This window comes from Canis lupus, chromosome 13 (assembly GCF_048164855.1).
Source record: "Canis lupus baileyi chromosome 13, mCanLup2.hap1, whole genome shotgun sequence".
NCBI classification, from domain to species: Eukaryota; Metazoa; Chordata; class Mammalia; order Carnivora; family Canidae; genus Canis; species Canis lupus.
Window position 1 is genome coordinate 50,753,278 of NC_132850.1, and position 20,507 is coordinate 50,773,784.

Below are 20,507 nucleotides of genomic sequence, written 5' to 3' on the forward strand. Positions count from 1 at the left end.
AAAGCAGACTTTAACCATCTGAGCCACCAGGCACCCCAAAGTTTATACTTTTAAAGACAGTTTAAGGAGGTTAAGGAAAAGAAAAGCAGAAGATTATAAATGGCTGCGTTGTATCTATATAGGAATTCCCAGAAAGTCCTCTGTAATTAAGAAGACATTTGAGAAACAAAAGGGTACTGCATAGATTTGAAACCCACTTCAGACTGAGATTTAATAAATACAGGTTGGCATAGAGCCTGTGTTTAAATTTTGCTTGTTAGTTGGTAGGCGGTGACTTCTTATATTTGGGCTTTGATTACTGTAAACTCCTGAGTTTTGTTTTTTAGGTATGGGTGTGTATGTGTATGTGACCTATTACAGAGTTTTTCCCAATTAACTCTGGCCAATGAGGGATCTTCTCATGTTTTAGGGAGCTTTGGTTTCAAGATAATGAACAGCATCAACTTTTTCGTGGTAAAGAATAATCAGTACTGAATCCTGGGAAAAACCTTTAACCAGCTCAAACCATTCACCTGTCTGTGTAGCGGAAGTTATTTGGAACCTGTTTATGCCTCTTAGCTGTAAAAAGCAGTATATGTGTTGACAGAATGATATTTACGCTGGTTTTGAAAAGGTCAAAACCCGGATATTGTATCCTTAGCAGTGAGGTTATTTTTGGGAGGTGAGGAGGGTATTGGGCGCCAAGTGGGAAGAATATAAAAGCAAATATATGGGACTGAGAGGAAAGCCTGGGCCAGAGTACTTAGAAAGTAGAAGGAGCAGCTAGGTGGGTGTAGGAGTCACATGGCTAATAAAAGGACACTTAGGTGTAGGTGTATTACCTTCTTCGGAGGAAATGATAGCAGATGCTAAAGGTAGCACAGCAAGTACCACAAATGAAATGAGTTTGAAAGGAGTTGGAGACAATATGATATAAAATGTGTCTGATGGTCCTGAGGAGATGCTGTCGTTGGAATTCATCTGGAATTTGGATTTTGAATGTGTTCTCAGAACGGCGGCGAGACAAATAGCAGGTAGATAGAGGCAATTATAGATATCCTGAGCTGTTGAGAGAATTACATATTTGAATATAGTATTTCAGGGTTAAGACTTATCTACATGAGAAAAGAGTAGCAGGTAGAGCAGCACTAGAATGCTATCTTTCTGATGTAACACCGGATAACTGAGTCATGCAGGATTGGGGCAATGACTGAAGAATGTTTCTCTGTGGCTCCCATGGCTTTGTGTGGGACCAGTGGGAAACCATTTTCAAAAGTGGTTTTGAATTAAAAAAAAAAAATCTAGCCTCAAAACTGGTTTGGGACTAGATTTCCTGAGTAACCAAAACAAAGAGATACCTAAGATGACTTATAGTCAGATAATCAAACCACCTATCTAATGTTATCATTCTGAAATGTGTTTATTTTGCATGTACCTTTTCTTAATTTATAGATTTAAAAATCATGATCTACCTTTACCTTCTTTGTGAATTTAGAAATTTTATTTATTCAGATATTTTTTATTTCTTCACATGTTCCATGACCCTTGTAATTTCATTCTAGCTTAGTTTGGATCTTTCCCAGCTCTGTATGTGTCTTGTAGTTTACCAGAATGGTTTAGAACAAATGTATGTAATTTATATTTGGTCATGTTTTCTATTTCATTTCAACATCGTTCCTGAAACACATTACATTTACTTGGTCTTTAAGGGTACAGGGCTGCAGTGAATTGATGTACACAGAGACAAGTCTCTAATGACTCTAGTGCAGACCAGAAGTTGTTGACATGTGGTCCCCAGATGAACAGCAGCAGCTTCACCTGGTCACTTGTTAGAAATGTAAATTCTTGGGTTGAATCAGAAACTCTGAAGATAGAGCTCAGATATTTATATTTAACAAAATCCTCAGATGATTCTGATGCATATTAAATTTTGAGAATTGCTGTAGACACTCTCATTAGCTATGTACTATTGTCCAAGTCATTCATATTCTTTAGCCCTTGGTTTCCTGATCAGATAAATCAAGGGTTAAAGGTTCTTTATTTTTTTTTTTAAGATTGATTTATTTATTTATTTATTTATTTATTTATTTATTTATTTATTTATTTATTTATTTATTTATTTATTTATGATAGAGAGAGAGAGAGAGAGAGAGAGAGAGAAGCAGGCTCCATGCTGGGAGCCCGACGTGGGACTCGATCCTGGGACTCCAGGATCACGCCCTGGGCCAAAGGCAGGCGCCAAACCACTGAGCCACCCAGGGATCCCCGGGTTAAGGGTTCTTGAATATTAGTGTGCACATGAATTATCTGGTGAGCTTATTTTAAAAATTTCAAAAACCGGTAAATTTTTTCTAACCTCATACCCTGACATTCTGATTCAGATCTTAGATGACTCCACTATCTGCTTTTTAGCAAGTTCTTATATCTATGATCTGAACCAGTGGATGTCTCTGAGTTTCCTTCAAGTCCCAAAGTAATAAGATTTAAAATGGCTTTTTTGGGGGGGGTTCAATAACTGAAGGCTTGGGAGCCAGAACTTTTTTTTTTTTTTTTAAGTTTTTATTTATTTGACAGAAATTGGGTATGTGAGCATGAGAGGGCAGAGGGTCAGAGGGACAGGAAGAAGCAGACTCCCTGTTGATCAGGGAGCCTGATGATCACCCGGGGCATGATCCCAGGACCCTGAGCTGAAGGCAGAGGTTTAACCTGCTGAGGCACCCGGATGCCCTGGCCAGAACTTTATTTGCAAAATGCAGTTTGGATTATTTTTCACTGAAGCCACTATGTTCTGACTTCCTTCCTTGAAAAGCCTTATTCTTTCTTGTTTACTTAGATTACTATAGGAGATTTTTCTGAGGCTTATTCTCATAGGATAGGCAGTTTGCCCACTGAAAGAGCTTTCTGACTCTTGTAGACTTGGAGACTTTATTATGTGGTTCTTTTAGATAATTTATAAAAATAATTCATAAACTCTAAACACTGGCTCTCAGGCAATACTGTTATTTATTCAGATCTTTTTGTTCCTACTCCTTATTTCTAATCTCTGAGTTTATTCCGTAGGTGTGATACACTTCCCTCTTCTGATTTTTTTTTAATATTCTCTTGCTGAAAAATCCTTTTTTAAAAAAATATTTATTCATGAGAGACACAGAGAGAGAGAGAGAGAGAGAAAGAGGCAGAGACACAGGCAGAGGGAGAAGCAGGCTCCATGCAGGGAGCCTGATGTGGGGCTCGATCCTCTGTCTCCAGGATCATGCCCTGGGCTGAAGGCGGCCCTAAACTGCTGAGCCATCTGGGTTGCCCTCCCTCTTCTGATTTTTGAAGGAGTTCAGATCAAGCTTCCCTAAAATGTGCCACTTTGGCATATGGGTTACTTTGACCTGGATTCAGTCAAGGCCCAAGAAGACTCCCCCCTAAGCTGCCTAAAAGAATTTATATAAAGGGCTTGGTCCAGGAAGAGAACTGTCACCAGAGATAACTACAAGGAATATGGTCTACGTGTGGTAAGCTGTGGGGAAGGTCTGGAGATCAAGTTTCTTTTTGTGTCCCACTTTCTTTGCATAGCATGGAAAACATTTGTTTACCAAATATTAGCTCTTCCCATCTTTCTATAAATTATCTTTCTCCCCTTTGAAGTCTCAGACCCCTGCCCCCTTCTCCTTAGCTCAGAATGGTATAGAAGCCTCAAATACTCAACTGCCTGTGGGTCACATGTTTTATGGGGCTTCTGAATGTATTTAATGAAATTTGTTTTTCTCCTGTTAATCAGTCTTATGTCAATTTATTACTAGACCAGCCAAAAGAATCTAGAAGGGTAGAGGAAAAATTTTTTCTTCCTTTGAGTGTCATTCATACTTTTGTTTCTTCAATTTTTATGTACGACCCTTTTTTTTTTTTTTTTAGGTTATTTATTTGAGAGAGAGAGACAGACAGAACATGAGGGGGGGGAGGGGCTGAGGGAGAGGGAGACACAGACTCCCCACCCAGCAGGGAGCCTGACACAGGGCTGGATCCCAGGCCTCTGGGATCATGACTTGAGTTGAAGGCAGATGCTTAACTGACCGAGCCACCCAGGCGGCCCATGGTACAACCTTATTAGAATTATTTTTTGTGACTCTTCCTCTTGGCTTAGTGGCTGCTCCTTCTCAGTCTTTTTTCCTTTATCCCCTGAATGTTGGTGTTCCCTAGGGACTGTGCAGGTGCTTTCCTTTCCTCCTCATCTTACCTACATGCTCTCCCCTCAAGGCCGTCATCTCTGTGCTTGCCAGGCCTTGCTCAAGTGTCCCCTTAATACCTCCCTTTCCAGAGTACCCCCTCTGAGCTTTAGCCCATACAATCAGTGGCCTCCTGGATGTCCCACAGGCAGATCAGGTGAAAGTATCTGAAATGGAACTCTTCTTTCTACTCCCTCGAAATCTGTGCCTCCCCTCATATTCCCTGTCTTGGTGAATGGCGTCATCATCATCATCCTTTATGTAGCTACCATTTATCCAGCATTCCCTACATTGTTCTAAGAACTTTTATGTAACTCTCACAAAATCCTTTGAGATAGATTCTACTGTTATTCCCTTGATACCGAAGCACTCGGCATTTAAGTAACTTCCCCAAGGTCCCAGAACTGCTAATTGGTGGGGATGGAGTCCCAGAGTATGTAGTCTTGGTCATTGTCCTCTGCCAGTAGCCCAACCGCACCCTCTTTCCCCCAGCATGTCGGCTCAGTCCTCTTAAAGCCCACCTATTAAATCTCTCTCAAAAGCACACATCCACTTCTCTGTTTTCTATTGTAGGTATTCTGGTCCTGGCCTCCATCATCTCTCACCCCTGCTATTGTAACCTGTGTCGTCTTCCCATCCATTTCTTTATATTGTTGCCAGCGTATTATTCTTCCTTGTAGTAAATCTGATTCTGACACTCCTGCACTCACCAGCCTAACCCCTCCGTGATCATTCAGCTAGTGTTGGGTGAATCCTCTATTATTCCACTTTGCTGTTGAGTAAGCCCCAGCAGTTCTAAGAAATTTGAAGAATCCTTAAACATTTGAAGAATCTCACCATAGGGCAGAGAGTTTGAAAGGTGCAGGTAATATCTGGATGGTGCTTGACATTTGGAGAGTTAGAAAATAAAAGATAAACGATGTCTTTGTTTTTGCCTCTCTTGGTCCTTAATTTCTATTTATAGCAATAAAAGAACAATAAAAAAAACCCTCGGAGTCTAGTCTGGCACAGAAAGAGTTGGCATCTGTAATTTTGGTGGTTCCTAGGAAGAGTGTTTTCCTCACTCCCACTCCAGTTCTGTGCTCTAGCCTAGTAAATTGTTGATACTCCCCACATTATGGCATGTTCCCTCTTTCTCCTCTGGGCCTTTGTATATGCTCTTCGCTGTACCTGGAATACTCTTCCCTCAGTGTTCCATTTGCTTGGCTGACACTACCATTTCCATTTTCAAGTCTCAGCTTAAATTACAGATCATTTGGAAAGCCACCTCTGATCTCTTTCACCATTCAACAGTTTGAGTTAAATACTTCTTATCTGCTCCTGTAGCATACCATTCCTTCCCTACCATGTGGTTCATCAGACGGTGTTTTAATTGTCTGTTCAGTTGCTCCTTTTAGACTGTAAGACACATTTTTTACTTCTGTGTTTCCTTTTCACAGCGTAGTTCTTCAGTAGGTATTGATTGTGGGCAAGAGTAAACAAGTATTTAAATGAGCTAATTGATTCCTGCCAGTTCCATCTGCTTACCTTTTTAAAAATAACTCTAGAAGTTGATATATCAGTTAGGGTTATGTTCACCTATAAGTAACTACCAGCATTAGTGACTCAAACAAATTAGGGGGTTATTTTTCTTCTACATAAGGTAAGTCCAGCAGTAGGCTGTCCAGGCTTAGTAGAGTAGTTTCTTGATTATCAGAGACTTAGGTCCTTCTGTCTTTTTGTTTCACTCTCCTGGGTGTGATCCTTGCCCCCATGTTGCCATCTCCAGGTGGGTATCAGAAGTCTAGCCATCTGTAGGTCCTCATTCTAGGAAAGAAGGGAAAGGTCAAAATGCAAGAGGGAGCTTGCCAGCAGTCTGCCTCTTGCCCCCACCTCCTTTAGGGGCTTTCCTGAAAGGCCTTCCATGGATTTACCCTTATACTCATTGGTCGGATGGTATCACAGTATCACCTTTGGCTGCAAGGGAGGCTAGGAGATAGAGTTTTTGCCTCAGATCTTGATTACTTGCTGTAAAATTTGGATTCTGTTAATAAGAAAGCAGAGAAAGAGAAAGGGGCACCTGGGTGGCTCAATTGGTCAAGCATTGGACTCTCTTTTTGGCTCAGGTCATGATCTCAGGGTTGTGAGATTGAGCTCTGGCTGGGGCTCCTCACTCAGCACAGAGTCTGCTTGTCCCTCTCCCTCCTCCTCTGTCCATTCCCCTTGCCCCTCCCCTGCAAGTGTGCGCTCTCTCGCTCTCGCTGTCTCTCTCAAACAAAATTTTTTTTAAAAATGAGGAAAGAGAATTAGCAATCTTTTGAGATACTTTGTGAGATTTAACTCACATGTAACATCTGAACTATTACTTTTTCTGGGTATTTGCACTTAATGACTTGAGAATGTCTTTTAAAGTCTCTTTGAGATGTGTCCCTATTTTTTGTTGGGAGAAGAATATTTAAGCAAAAGATTTGGCAAGGGATATTAAGAAGGAAGGAATTTCTATCTTTAATCTCCTTTGCTTCACTTTTCTATTAATCTATAATCTAAATTCTATAAATTGGGTAATTTTGATAAATTAATGATGTGGGAAAATTCTCAGGATATAATATTAAAGGGAAAGAGCAGGAATCACGATTTGATCCCAAGTCATTAAGTTCATTTTTAAAAAAGTCTGGTTTGGGATGTCTGGGTGGCTCAGTGGTTGAGCATCTGCCTTTGGCTCAGGTTGTGATCCCGGGGTTGTGGTATTGAGTTTCGCATTGGGCTTTCTGTGGGGAGCCTGCTTCTCCTTCTGCCTATGTCTCTGCCTCTCTCATGAATAAATAAATAAAATCTTTTTAAAAAATCCAATTTTAACAGTTGTCCTTCATTCCACTTCAAGGATGTTCCATTTATATTTAATCCTTCTCTTATTTTTGAATACAGCTTGTTTTAATTTTTCACTATTAGAAATACTCTTTGAAAAAAAAAAAGGAAATACTCTTTGATGAAAGACTTAGGACATTTGTAATAGATTTCTGAGAGATTTCTTGTAGATTTATAGAAGAATGAACAGAAGAGTTTAAAGATATAGATCTTTCATTTGTTGATATTTGTTGCCAATTCTTTTGCCAAATGTGTACATAAATACTTATGCTTCTGATTTTGTAAAATATATGAAATTATTAGAAAGAATAGGAAAAAGACTAGAAGGAAAGACATTAAAGCTTTAAAAATAGTTTATCTCTTGTGCCTTCAGTGACTTTTACTATCTTTATATTTCTTATACTTTCTTTGCAATGACAACATCTTGTTTTTATGATTTTAAAAAGGAATTCAGTTGAATATAAAGAATATGTCTTCTCTTGATGATCAACTGCTGCTTTGCTATTTAGGGTCACAGCATCAAAGGTGAAGTTGTATATTGATGTTTTAATCAAAGAAGAGTAAACAATGGCAGATGTATACTACAGAGTTTGTGGTTTACATATTAGACATGTTTTTCTAAATGTATTTTATTTTTTAAAGATAGCTAGATAGCTAGCTAGCTAGATTGATTATTTATTTATTTATTTATTTATTTATTTATTTATGAGAGAGAAAGAGAGAGATAGTGAGAGGGAGCATTAGCAGGCCAGGGGAGAGGGAGAAGCAGGCATCCTGCCAAATAGGAAGCCCAACTCAGGACTCAATACCAGGGCCCTGAGACAATGACCTGAGCCACAGGGAGATGCTTAAATGACTGAGCCATCCAGGCACCCCCTCTAAATTTGTTTAGAGATCCTTTCTCTATTTTTCCTAATAATTTAGATCTTAATGAAAACTAGTAAATTGAGAAAACAGAAGTTGCTGGGTCTTTTTATTTTCCCCTGTGGCATTGTTGTAGTTGTTAAAAACAAAAGTGCCACAAAACTTAAATTCTCACATTTAGTAGCTGGATTAGAGTATAACTTGTGTGTAGTCCTAGGGTCCTTTTGAACTTGTCATGATTTCCAGGGCAATTCTATTAATATATGAGTATATGTTTGTTTCTAGAGGCAAAAATGAGAGGATTGTGGAACATATGGGTTCATGTGAGTGACCCGTAAGCAAATAAGGTGTCCCAGTGACCTCTTTCATATTCACAGACTCTGTAGCAAGGAATAAATTAATTTTAGAGGTGCATTCCAGAATGTTAGATAAGAAGAGGGTGTATGAAAAACATGTTAAATACCAAAAACAAACAAACAAACAAAAAAACCCATGTTAAATGCAAATCAAAGTAGTGTCAGTTAAAAAACAACAAGAACAAACCTCCAAATCAACACTATGTAGTTGGGGATTTGGGGACCTAGGAATAGATTATGTTTGGTGGGGAAAGAGCAGATTTGTGGGAATGTTTTTTGGATGGCTTTCTACAGACTGTTGAAAATGAGCATAATTTTCTAATGTAAAAACAGTCTGTGGACTGCTAAAGATTTTGCTCCTAATTCTCTTTCCCTCAGTTGAGAAAATAATGTTAATTATTTTATATTCATACTTTTAAATAGATATTTTATTAAATATAATACTACCTATATGTATTTGAAAAGGTAATAGTTAAAGTAGAGTTTGGCAAACAGTGGCCCATGGACCAAATCTGGCCTGCTACCTGTTTTTCGTTTTGTTTTTTTAAATAATCTACCTGCTGAGAATAGTTTATGCATTTTTAAATGGTTGGAAAAAAAAAAAAAGAGGGGATGCCTGGGTGGCTCAGTCGATTAAGTGTCCAACTCTTGATTTCAGCTCAGATCAGGATCTCAGGCATGTGAGACTGAACCCCCATTCGGGTTCTGTGCTGGGCATGGAGCCTGCTTAAGATTCTCTCTCTCCCTCTATACCTGCGCTCCCCCACCCCATCATGCACACTCTTTCTCTCTTCAAAAAAACACATGAAAACAGGATTTTGTATAAAAAGCATACAGTTGACCCATGAACAGTGTAGGCGGTTAGGGGCACAGATCTCTCTGCTCAGGATTTTCTAACCCATGGGTAACTTTTGACTCCCTGAAACTTTAACTACTAATAGCCTCCTATTGACCAGAAGCCTTACTGATAACATAAACAGATGATTAGCACACATTTTGTATATGTATTATATACTGTGTTCTTAAAGTAAGAGAAAAGAAACTGTTATTAAGAAAACAATAAGGAAGAGAAAATACAGTCATAGTGCTATATTTATTGGAAAAGAAAGCCACATATAAGTTGACCCATGTAGTTCAAGAATCAACTGTGTATGTATCCTATAGGGCCTAAAATATTTATATTTAATATAAACAGCCAACCTTTGGTCTAAAGCAGTAGTTTCAACCAGAGGCAGTTTTGCCACCAGGGGACATTTGGCAATGTCCTAAGACATTTTTGGTGGTCACAACTATGGGGGGTGTGGATGCTATTGGCAATTAGTGAGTAGAGGCCAGAGATGTTGCTAAACATCCTACAATGCACAGAATGGTCCCTCAAGACAAAGGATTGACTGATCCAAAATGTTGACAAAGATACTCTTCTTGCCTAAACTTTAGTTAGGCTCCTCTGAGCCTTCTTGTTGACTAGGTCTCCACTTTGCTTGGCTCCAAGCCTGTTTTTGGCCTGCCTAAGTCATTTTTGGCAAGAATTCTGCTGAGTCAGTTTAGTGAAAATTCCCCCGTCCTTAATATCTGATCACCCCTGATTCCTGATCAAATTCCATACCCCCCACCCCTGATATCTAATCACTCTGATCTGTGTTCAGCAAGAAAGAATCCTGTTAGATCAGTTTAGTTAGAATCCTCCATCCTTGATATATTGTCTTAGTAATTTCCCGTCTGCTGAATCCCTCACTCTGCTTGTGGGTTGATAGAAATTCCCACTTGTCTTTTCTGAATTTGGGGTTGACCCTGATTTCTCTTTCCCTTTTTTTTTTTAAAGATTTTATTTATTTATTAGAAAGAAAGAGAGAGAGAGAGAGAGAGAGAGAGAGAGAGAGAGGCCGAAACATAAGCAGAGGGAGAAGCAGGCTCTATGCAGGGAGCCTGACATGGGACTGGATCCCAGGCCTCCAGGGTCACGCCCTGGGCCGAAGGTGGCGCTAAACCGCTAAGCCATCGGGGCTGCCCTGATTTCTCTCTCCTATTTCTATAACCCTGAAACCTTTTGTCATAGTCCTGAGTAAAACCTTCCTTACTGGTTTGCCATGTGTCAGAATATTTTCTCTTTAACAATATCAGTAGTTTTGAGGTTTGGAAACCCTGGGCTACCGTAGTGTTTGGTATATATATATGAATTTAGAGACCACCTCTGCAGAATGATTGCAGCAAGCCCCTTTTTCCGTGGGATTCCTGTTTTATAGGGAGGAAGGACCTACCAGAATTTAGGGAATAGTTGCTTCAGGACTTGGAAGAGTCCAGTTGTAAAGATATTTTACCCCAACCTCATTTCCAGCAAAGAAGAGGGCAGTCTGGATAGGCATGGCCATGCTGTTTGGCCTTGGCTCTATTCCTTGAGTATCCTTGAGAATGAAATAAGGTTGACTCGGTCTAGGGGGATTTCACTATTTACTTCTCTTTGTCTTCAATATTTTTCTACACATTGGAATCTTCATGAAAAGATAAAACCTTGTAATCTTCAACTCAAAGTAAAATGTTAAAAAGCAAATATATGAACTCGTTAAAACAAGTTTAGAAAACTATTAAGCAGTAAGTAGAAGTGATTATTATATCCTTCCTGGTTCTCATTGAGAAGTGTAGATGAAGAGAACAACAGTGCACAGAGGGTCTGAAGATGTGTTTCTGTATTGGGGCAGAAGTTATGAAGATTTCTAACCTCCTTTGGTGAGTGCAAGGCAAGGGAAAGTGAAAGACTGTAACTTGACTTTTTCTGTATATATGAGTCCCAGTCCCTGTTTTCTTTTGCTTGTTTATTCCTTAAGAACTGGAGTCCTGGCACCTGTTCTATCCATGTGGCTTTGCTGCCTTCTCTGGGTAGAAATCCTGGGTCCTGTGGCTTTGCTGCCTTCTCTGGGTAGAAATCCTGGGTCCTGTGGCTTACCTACTGATTTGAACTTCTCTCTTTTCTGCATGAAGCCAATTCTGCCCAGTACAAGTCCAGCCAGCTGAATGAAACCCGTCCAGCTGATGGTTCAGATTATTCTACATCTTTGATTTTCTTTAACAACCTCATTTTCCTTGACCATGTTATTCCTGACTGGGTTTTGATATATGACTTCATAAAGTAAGTGTAGTTATAAAATGGCCACAAAGCCCTGATGCATGCCAATTAGAAATGCATGCATTTCCCTCCATTCTCCACCCAGATTCTAATTCCCTCTCCCCATTTTCTTCTGGAAATCTTTCATTTTGATGATTGGAAGTCACAGAGCAGACCCTGCTACTGTTTATAGGTCTTTAGCTATTGTCTGGAAGAATCTTTATGTAGAGACTTTATGGATACTATCAGGACATTATCAGAGACTGTTTTAATGACTTGTAATTGCCAACAGAGAAGATGTCCAGGAGGACACGGGTAACCTTTAAAATTTGTGCAGAGAGAAGAGGGAAGCATATAGAGATTGCTGATTAGCATCCTCGTGGACTTTGTGCCACTCTTTATTTTTTCTGGGCCCCACGAGGACCATTTTGATGTGCTAGCAACTCAGTAAAAGAAGGCAATCATCAGGTAAATCGTGAGATGGAACCTCCTCATTTTTATTTGTTGTTAATAGATGTAGAAAAATCTCCTTTTTCCCCCTGGACTAGATCAAGATCAGTTATTCTCTTCACATAAAATCTACCTATTAAAAAAATTAAATCTGCTAATCTATCCGAAGAAATGCTGTGTAATCTAACCTGAAGAATACTGACTTTGGAGACAGCCTGCCTGGGTTGAATCGGCTCTGCTCCTTGTCACCTGGTGCAAGTCACTTCATCTCTCCCTGCCTCAGTTTCCTTGGCTGTGAGATAGGGAGAATAATAATAGTATGCCTATCCTGCAGGGTTGTTCTAAGGACTATTCAGACATAGCTCGTTTAATTGTGTTTCATTTTATTGCTCTTCACAGGTAACTGTGTTATTTACAAATTGAAGGTTTGTGGCAGTCTTGCCAGCAAGCAAGTCTGTCAGCACCATTTTTCCAAAGGTATTTGGTCACTTCATATCTCTGTGTCCCATTTTGTAATTCTCACAGTATTTCAGACTTTCTCATTATTTGTTACAATGATCTGTGATCAGTGATGATGACCCACTGGAAGCTCAGATGATGGTTAGCATTTTTTAGTAATAAAGTATTTTTAAATTAAGATATGCGCATTGATTCTTTTAGATGTAATGCTATTGCACACTTAAAATACTACAGTATATTGTAAACATAACTTTTATATGCACTGGGAAACCAAAAAGTTCATTTGACTCGCTTTATTGTGACAGAAACTTGAATGCAGTGGTTTGGAACTGAACCCACAACGTTCCTGAGGTATGCCTTTATTAGTTTATATGTAAGGTACTTAAAACTGTGCAGGCCACATTGTACGTGCTATTGAAGCCTTAGAGCTATTATTAGTAGTATTTATTGTGATCTTGGAATTAATGACCTCATCCAGTCAAATACATTTTCAGGGAATTCAAAGGAAAATATGTTTAGAAAGAAAAGTCTAAGCATTCTTCTTTGAAATACCTTAAATCAGAGAAACTTAAATGAATCAGTTGGTAGTGTTAAATTGTATATTTTTCAAATAAGTTACTCACCATAGATATAGTAATGTATAGCTTTTGTGTTTAAGGTATCTTTAGCGGACCAAAGTTGCTGAGGTACTGAAAAGTACTGCGGCTGCCCCCTGGGTATTTGTTATGGATATTGGTTCAAATGGCACTTGGCTAAATAAGTATCTCTGTGCAAATATTGATTTTCTGAAGCACATAGAATGAAGATTTGTATGGAGTTTAGTTTTAGAAGGGATAGCAAAATATGTGAAATTTGAATCTGGGTGATACTACCAGTAATAAAGGCAGTAAAAACACACAGATTTAGGGCATTGACAGAATAAATTGGCTACTCATGGAGGGCGTAATTTTTCCTTCATTTTGTTCAGGAGATAGGAGTTCAGAAGATTAGACATTTTTTATAAGTATAGTTATTTTATTTGGATGTACAGAAATATTTGCAAATGAAATTTGCTTTCCTAAAACACCGCAGGAAATTCCTGAGCTTTTATCTTTGTATCTTATGGCACTAGCCTAAATTTTTTTAATATGTGTTTACAATCAAGTACACCTGTGTTAATAGGTGTTGTACATATATAGAAAAGGATGTAATTATGGTATAGGAAACAAATTTAGGAGATTACAGATTTATTTTTTCAGTTGAAAATATATCTCCTGTCTCTGAAAATGGTTTTCTTTAGGCATATCAGAAAATCTGAGCAGCATTCTGCTAGTTGTTTTTTTTTTTTTTTTTTAAAGGATGAAACAGATGCTCCATTGATTCTCCGATATGGTTATTTATGTGGCTGGTTTTCTACACGAAGGGAAAAAAAAGTTTGATTAATTACCATTAACTGTGACATATCCCGTGGGTAATGAATTTCTTTTGTGTGTATCTGTTTCTTCCCTTTTTCAAATAAATTGGTGGCTATGTAATAGGTTCCGGTAAAGCAGTCTGCCAGAATGCTTAGTGGAAGATAAATGCAGTTTCTGCAAAAGCATAGGATGGCAGTGTTGTCAAGTACTTAGGTGGTGCCTGAGAGGTGCGGTGCCTGCTACTGTCTGTAGGATCTGAATCTTTAAGTCATTTTTCTGGGAGTTTGTTAAGGTCCTGGAGGTGCCTGAGCATCCTCTGGGTGCCTGCTTAGGCCGGGAGCTATAGTCTATTGCCATGAATAACACAGTGAATTTGACGCCGATCCAAGAGCAAACCTGTGGCTCTGATTTTGGTAACTCCTGCCATTGACCTTTGTCATTCGGAGTATCATTGTTGCTGTTCATTCAATTAGTGCTTTTTAATTTGGAGTAATGATATAATTTGATGTGGTTGTGCACATTTTTTTCTCATTTGATTTATTACTATACAGTAGATAGGCAGGTGTCAATTATGATAAAGTATGATTCAGTGATTTGCCCAATGATGTTAAATAGCATGTGGCAGATTGAATCTCATACCCAGGCCTTCTGAGCCCAAGCTTGTTGCTCATCCTTCTGCACCACATGCTTTTTTATAGATTGTTGAACTTGATTTGCTAATATTGTGTTGAGGATTTTTGTATCTCTATTCATTAGAGATACTGGTCTACAGTTTTTCTTTCTTGTAATGTCTTTGTCTGGTTTTTAATACTAGAATGAGTTAGGAAGTATTCTCTACTTTTATTTTCTGGAAGAGATTATAGAGAATTTATATAATTTCTTCCTTAAATGTTTGGTAGAATCCACTAGCGAACCCATCTGGGCCTGGCGTATCTGTTTTGGAAGATTATTGATTCAATTTCTTTAATGGATATAGGCCTATTCAGACAATCTATTTCTCTTTGAGTTTTGGTTAGATTGTGTCTTTCAGGATCTTGGTCCATTTCATCTAGGTTATTCAGTCTGTGGACCTAGTTCACAGTATTCCTTTATTATCCTCAATGTCCTGGGATCAGTAGTGATGACCCCTTTTTCATTCTAATGTCACTAATCTGTGTCCTCTTTTTTCTTAATCTGGCTAAGAGTTTCTGAATTTTTGAAATTCAGTAAGGAACCAGCTTTTTTTTCTTTTTAAGATTTTATTTATTCATGAGAGACAGAGAGAGAGAGAGAGAGAGAGAGAGAGAGAGATGCAGAGACACAGAGGGAGAAGCAGGCTCCATGCAGGGAGCCTGACGTGGGACTCAATCCTGGGTCTTCGGGATCAGGCCCTGGGCTGAAGGTGGTGCTAAACCGCTGAGCCACCTGGGCTGCCCCCAGCTTTTGATTTCATTAATTTTCTCTGTTGATTCTCTGTTTCTTTTTAAAGATTTTATTTATTTATTCATGAGGGACATACAGAGAGAGGCAGAGACATAGAGGGAGAAGCAGACTCCCTACAGGGAGCCTGATGTGGGACTGAATTGCAGGATCCCAGGATCACAACCTGAGCCAAAGGCAGTTGCTCAACCACTAAGCTACCCCAGCATCCCTAGAAGTGTTGTTTAATCTCATCACGTTCTTTTTTTGTTCTTCAGCACTATTGTACATCTCTTAAGATACAGCTTGAGATGATCGTGCCCATTGATTAAAAAGTTGTACACATTGAGCAGAATTCTAATGGTGATGCAGGAAGCGGGGTTGGAAAGGGAGAAAGGAAAGAAGTAATGACCATTGAATTATTCTTTCTTTGTCTGGTTAACTTTGCTTATTTTCAAAATGAATTTGTAGCTGACAATAAAACCATTATAAGGATAAAAGTATATGATAAAATGGAGAAATCAGTTAGTTATACCAGAGACTAGTTCTCTTACAAGTATTAGTAATTTCCCCCAGTCTGGGCAGTAGATAACCTTAGATTAAAGTTTCTCATAAGTGCTGTCATTTCAAATGATGGATTGAAAAATGAGATATCTTATAAGGAAAGTTAAAGAATTTGGGGATCCCTGGGTGGCTCAGCGGTTTGGCACCTGCCTTTGGTCCAGGGTGCGATCCTGGAGTCCCGGGATCGAGTCCCACGTCGGGCTCCCGGCATGGAGCCTGCTTCTCCCTCCGCCTGTGTCTCTGCCTCACTCTCTCTCTATGTCTATCATAAATAAATAAATCTTAAAAAAAAAAAGAGGAAAGTTAAAGAATTTATCTTAAATATTATTACTCAAATGGTGGGTCTGCATAGAAGGGGATTGCAGTTATATGTACAGATAGATTTGCTCCATCCTTCCTCCCTCCCTCCCTCCTGTCTTCCCTCCCTCCCTCCTTTCTTTCCTTTCTTCCTTGATTGCTTACTTTCCATACAGATCGGTAACATGACACTCATTTTCCTATTATTTATATTCCACTTTGTCCTTAAAAAAATGGGTGTTTAGTAGAAATAGGATACAAAAGAAAGATAAAATTGTGAAGGTGAAAGTCAGGGACCACTACAAGTTGAAGCCCATAGAAGTGCATAAACCAGTACTCCTATTATAGAATATGGACCATAAATTCACATCTGAGCTTCCTGGGTACAGCTGGCTCAACTTAAGGGGTGCCACAAGTTGAAACACAACATTGATTTAAGAGCAAGTGTCCTGCCAGGGCTGAGCCTCTCTGAGACCCGGGTTGGCTGGGGGTCCAGAGTGTTTGCAGGCCTGAGCTACAGGAGTTTGAGGACCTTCACCACAGTCTTCTGCCATCAGTGTGCTGGTGGTGTTTGCTTTTTCTCATTTCTCTTTTTTTTCTCCTGGTTCAGACACTTGAGAAGATCTAAAGACTTGCTGCCTACTCTGGAGATTTGTCAGAAGGTGATATGAGTGGAGCAGGTTCCCTTAAATACCTCTAGTGCAATCATGTCAAGCGACACAGTGTCTATAAAGTTAAAAACCTACTATTTATCCAGGAACCTTTTTAGGAATGGAGGCTTGAGTGGAAATATGCTATGGGTTCATGTGAAGAGGGCACTGTGTGACAGGGAAGCCAGCATCCTATGAACATTTTTCCAATGGCTACAATAATGATTTTCACACCGCGAGTACTTGTAATGTTACTCAGTTCAAGCCAAATACATAATGCCAGAGTACAATTTAGTAGAAGTGATTCTATTGGGTGATTAAAGCAGTGAAGTTGAAGTATGAAGCTCTGATGCTTAGGGTTGATTTAGGGCCATAATTTAAACACAGTAGAAGTTTTTTTCTTCTTTAAATTGAGGTGAAATTCACACAACATGCAGTTTACCATTTAGAATATTCACAGTGTTGTGGACCACCACCTAGAGTTTAAAAGTATTCATCACCCCAGAAGAACACATCATAACTATTGTGTAATCAGCCCCATTCCCTCTTCTCTCCCTGGCAACCACAGATCTGCTTTGTGTGTGGGGGATCTGTCTGTTCTGGATATTTTTTTTTAATTTTTTTAAATTTTTATTTATTTGTGATAGTCACAGAGAGAGAGAGAGAATGAGGCAGAGACACAGGCAGAGGGAGAAGCAGGCTCCATGCACTGGGAGCCCGACGTGGGATTCGATCCCGGGTCTCCAGGATCGCGCCCTGGGCCAAAGGCAGGCGCCAAACCGCTGCGCCACCCAGGGATCCCTGTTCTGGATATTTTGCATGAAATGAAACATACAACAAATGACCTTTTGTGCCTTGCTGCTTTCATTTAGCATAATGTTTTTGAATCACATTCAAATTATAGGATGTGTCAGTACTCCTTTCCTTTTTATGGCTCAATAATATTTCATTGTATATACATATCACAGTTTGTTTATCCATTCATATGTTCCTAGATATTTGGGATGTTTTTACCTTTTAGCTATTGTGAATTGTGCTGCTGTAAGCATTTGTGAACAAGTATTTGAGTACCTGTTTTTTAAATTCTTTTGGATTTATACCTAAGAGTGCAATTGCTAGGTTATATGGTAATTCTGTTTTACCCTTTGAGGAACACAGATCTCTTTTTACATTTCCCCAGTGGAATTTATGAGGGTTTCCATTTCTCCACATCCTCAACAGCACTTATTATTTTCTGTTTTTTTTTAATTCTTTTTATTATAACTATCCTGGTGAGTGTGGAATGGCATCTTGATGTGGTTCCCATATGTGTTTCCTTGATAACCAATGATGTTGGACATCTTTTTCATATGCTAATTGACCAGTTGTATATCTACTTTGAAGAAATATCTCTTCAGGATCCTTTACCCATTTTCAAATTGGGCTGTTTGTCCTTTTGTCAAGTTTTAAGAGTTCTTTACATTTTTTGAATATGAAACCCTTATCCAGTTCTCAACTGGATGTCCAGTTCTCAACAAAAAATTACAAAACATACAAAGAAACAGCAAAGTATGACCTATTTATAGGAAGAAAAAAATTGACAGAAACCACCCACAAGGAAGCCCAGACAGACTTATTAGGCAAAGGCTTTACATTAACTGTGTTAAACATGCGGAAGAATGGAAAGAAATAGATAAATATAACTAAAGGAAATCAGGAGAGTGATGTATGACCAAGTAGGGAATACCAATACAGAGATAGGAATTGTAAAAAGGAATGAAATAGATATTCTGGAGCTGAAAGTTACAATAGCTGAAATAGAAAAAAATCACTACAAGAATTAGGCAGAAGATTTTTTTTTTAATATTTATTTATGATAGAGAGAGAGAGAGAGAGGCAGAGACACAGGCAGAGGGAGAAGCAGGCTCCATGCACCGGGAGCCCGACGTGGGATTCGATCCCGGGTCTCCAGGATCGTGCCCTGGGCCAAAGGCAGGCGCCAAACCACTGTGCCACCCAGGGATCCCAGGCAGAAGATTTGAACAGAAGAAAGAATCAGCAAATGTGAAGATATGGCTCTAGTCTGAGAATCAGAAAGTGAAGCCGTACCAGCAGCAGCAGCAACTGCGCCTCAGGGACCTAGAGAACACCATCAAGCTTAGCAATATATGCATTATTGGGAATCCTAAAAGAAGAGAGAAAGAAAGGGACAGAAAGATTATTTGAAGAAATAAATGCCTGAAAACTTTCCAAAATTTATGAAAGGTGTGATTGTATACATCCAAGAAGCTCAAAAAACTCCAAGCAGGGTAGATCCAAAGAGATCCACATCTAGACACATTATAATCAAACTGTTGGAAGACAAAGACAAAGAGAGAACTTGGTACACCACAAGAGAAAATTGACTAGTCACAAACAAGGGGTACTCAGTAAGCTGAACAACCAATTTCTCACCAAGACCATAGAGGCCATGGGAGAGTACATTTTAAGTGTTGAAAGAAAAAAAATCGTTATCCAATAGTTCTGTATTTGGCAAAACTATCCTTCAAAAATGAGGGTGAAATGAAGGGATTCTCAGATAAACAACAGCTAAGGGAGTTCATTGCTAGTAGACCAGCCCTGCAAGGAATGCTAAGAGTACTTCAGGCTGAAATCAAAGGATACTAGATGGTAACGTGAAACCATATGAAGAAATAAAGATAACTATAGGTAAATATAAAACTAGTATTATTGTAATTTTAGTTTGTAATCTCTTTGTCTTTCCCATATGATTTAAAAGACTGGGGATCCCTGGGTGGCTCAGCGGTTTGGCACCTGCCTTTGGCCCAGGGTGCAATCCTGGAGTTCTGGGATCTAGTCCCGTGTCGGGCTCCTGGCATGGAGCCTGCTTCTCCCTCCTCCTGTGTCTCTGCCTCTCTCTCTCTCTCTCTCTCTCTCTCTCATAAATAAATAAATAAATAGATGAATCTTTAAAAAAAAAAGGACTAATGTCTAAAACAATGATTATAAACCTATGTTAACAGATGTGCAATGTATAAAGATGTAATTTGACAATAACAACATAAAGGGACTAGAAATAGATATAATGCATGTTATTGAAGCTAAGTTATCAAATCAAATAGGTTTGTTATAAGCTGAGAATAGTAACTGTAATCCCCAACGTAACCACTAAATAATCAATATAATATACCACATTAATAGAACAAAGGGAAAAAAACCACGTAATCATCTCTAGAGATGCAGAAAGAGTGTTTGACAATATTCAACACTATTTCATAACAAAAAGACTCAGAAAACTAGGAGAAGGGAACATGATAAAGGCATGACAAAGGCATTTATAAAAAATCCCTAGCTAACATCATACTTGGTGGTAAAGGACTGAAGGCTTTCTCCCTGAGATCAGGAACAGGACAAGGATGTCTGCTTTCACCATTATTATTCAACATTTTTACTGGAAGTCCTAATCAGAGCATTCAGGCTAGGAAGAAAAATAAAGAGTGTCTAAATTGGAAAGGAGGAAATAAACTATTTCTACTTTTGCAGATGATGTCATTCCATATATAGAAAACCCCAAAGAATGCATACCACACATACACAAAAACTGCTTGAACTAACAAAGACATTCAGCAGAATTACAGGGTATAGGATCAATACACAAAAAATCAGTTGTGTTACTGCACCAGCAATGAACAATTCTAAAAGGAAGTTAAGAAAGCAAAAAAATAGGAATAAATTTAAGGAGGTGAAAGACTGATACACTGGAAACTATAAAATATTGCTGAAGCAAATTAAGACCTGAATAAATGGAAAGACCTCCATTTTTATTGACTGGAAGACTTAATATTGTTAAAATGACAATATTCCTCAAAGTCACCTACAGATTCAAAGCAATACCTGTCAAAGTAGAAATGGATTTTCCCCTCTAGAAATAGAAAAGCAAATCCTCAGATTCATGTGAA

General features: G+C 38.8%; 1 protein-coding gene across 12 annotated transcripts in view; it reads left to right on the plus strand.

Annotated features, from left to right (window-relative positions):
- FHIP1A (FHF complex subunit HOOK interacting protein 1A) overlaps positions 1 to 20,507 on the plus strand; it is a 232,878-nt gene that overhangs the window by 71,353 nt on the left and 141,018 nt on the right. For 2 of the 12 annotated variants that reach the window (XM_072773623.1, XM_072773624.1), the window contains 2 exons: positions 12,207 to 12,284; positions 12,572 to 12,617. The exons of 8 other annotated variants lie outside the window; for them this stretch is intronic. The gene's annotated coding sequence lies outside the window, so the exon portion shown is untranslated. The remainder of the gene's footprint in view (positions 1 to 12,206; positions 12,285 to 12,571; positions 12,618 to 20,507) is intronic. 2 more of the 12 variants (XM_072773630.1, XM_072773625.1) reach the window with 1 other exon arrangement.